Source organism: Diaphorina citri, unplaced genomic scaffold (assembly GCF_000475195.1).
Source record: "Diaphorina citri unplaced genomic scaffold, Diaci psyllid genome assembly version 1.1 scaffold10144, whole genome shotgun sequence".
NCBI classification, from domain to species: domain Eukaryota; kingdom Metazoa; phylum Arthropoda; class Insecta; order Hemiptera; family Psyllidae; genus Diaphorina; species Diaphorina citri.
Window position 1 is genome coordinate 1 of NW_007387518.1, and position 2,039 is coordinate 2,039.

At 37.4% G+C, this 2,039-nt stretch overlaps 1 long non-coding RNA gene across 1 annotated transcript; it reads left to right on the forward strand.

Moving 5' to 3' along the window:
- The first annotated feature begins 1,056 nt into the window (after positions 1 to 1,056).
- On the forward strand, positions 1,057 to 1,699 carry LOC113472904. Its single transcript, XR_003395042.1, has 2 exons — positions 1,057 to 1,153; positions 1,547 to 1,699. It is a non-coding gene; the product is annotated as an uncharacterized LOC113472904 (long non-coding RNA).
- The last annotated feature ends 340 nt before the right edge of the window (positions 1,700 to 2,039 follow it).

Consider the following 2,039-nt stretch of genomic DNA (forward strand, 5'->3'; position numbering starts at 1 on the left):
ATTCACCATTACGGTACTACTCCCCTAATTTAAATTCTGCTCTTAAATTCTCTTCGCGATAGCACGTTGAATTCACCATTACGGTACTACTCCCCTAATTTAAATTCTGCTCTTAAATTCTCTTCGCGATAGCACGTTGAATTCACCAGTTCTCAATTATCATTGAAGCAACGTTGGTTGTGGTTGGTATCCGGGTGGGTGACCATCTAAGCAACCACCTGTTGCTATCTTGCTTTCTTTTTCGGTCCGAATCGGGCTGGGTAAGAATGTGAGGCAGTGAGTAGCTTGTCGCCGAATGGAGTTTTTTTTCCCGTTAAACTTTTTTTTAGTTTACTTATTTGCTTTGTCCTCACCAAGAAAAAGAGTTCAAATTCATTCACACACTGATCTCCCGTTAAACTTTTTTTTAGTTTACTTATTTGCTTTGTCCTCACCAAGAAAAAGAGTTCAAATTCATTCACACACTGATCTTGAATGCACCAATCCTCGATGGATCACTAAAGTTAAGCAACGTTGCGCGTGGCTTGGGAAGTGCCAATTAGTGCTATTCTGTCACATGTCACTATTTTGCTAACTATTTGGAAGGGCACACTGATCGCTCTTTCTCCAGATCCTAATACCCAGAAAACTGAAATTTGGAAAGAATATGTATTGTAGTTCTAGTGCGATAAGAGATTTTGCCGAAATCTAAACCAATCTTGAGTTATAATCAATTTTCTCTGGCAAAGCACGGGTAACCTGCTTAGTAGTTAAATAAATATTTTTATTTGATTGATTTCTTTCTCCCATTCCCTAACAGAACGGTGTTACCCCTCTCCATGTGGCTAGTCATTATGATCATCAGAATGTAGCAGAACTTTCGAGAGCTTTAGCTTGTTTTACTCATTGCTGGAAATTTTTCGGCAAATCAAATGACTGATTTATCCTTCTTTGGGAGGTTTTTTAGGTATCCCTAGAAGAAAACTGCTGATCCTACATCAATGTTTGTTCTTAATTTCCTTTCTACTTTCATATCACTTTCTTTCAGCATAACATCACCCCTCTACACGTGGCCTGGAATGTAGCACTACTTCTATTGGACCGAGGTGCCTCCCCGCATGCTGTGGCCAAGAATGGATATACTCCTCTGCATATAGCTGCCAAGAAAAACCAGGTAACTAAAATATTATCCCTTTAGATCCGCTGATGTGAAATTGGACAGGTCATTTTTCTTTGTGATGATTTGAGTGGAACTGATCTTAAGTTTAATAGAATTAAATGTAGGCGTGGCATTACTTACGCTGTATAATTATAATCTGGGATTGTACTCAGCTTCGTCAGAACTGACGACTGAAGAGCAGGTTTACATTTGTCCCTCATATGTCTTCTTTAAAAAAGGCATAATTTAAAATGAGAAAAAGCACCTTGTGCCTGCTGGGCACTATTTGGAAGAGATATTTCTGTTACAATTTCAATTTACTATTATTTTAAATAGAGGTGGATAAGTAAGTAAATACATCAACAAAGCACCAATTTAACTAATCTTGTCCCTTCCAACTCTATTCAGATGGACATTGCAACCACTCTTCTGGAATACAACGCAAAACCCAATGCAGAATCTAAAGCCGGGTTCACACCCTTACACCTCAGTGCACAGGAGGGACATACAGATATGTCTTCCCTATTGATAGAACATGGAGCTACAGTCAGTCATCAGGCAAAGGTAAGATAAAGCTTCTGAAAGGCTAGAGACCATCACACCGGTATATGGCTGAATCAAAAAGATAGATATTTTCTTTACTTTGCCATTACCATTCGGCGAAAGCTAAAGCCGCTAAAACTACAATAAATGATTGAAAATTCGAAAATTTATAATCCATCCATATTTAGGATTTCCAGCTATGGAAGAAAGCAAAAGATAAAAGTTCATATGCCTGAAATAGTCTGTGCCAAAAAAAATAAATACTCTAGAAATCAAAATTTTACTACTGAAATAGCCGTCAAAAAAGGACTCCTTACTCTGTTGATTTTTTTTTTTTTTTTTTTTTTTTAATTTTAGG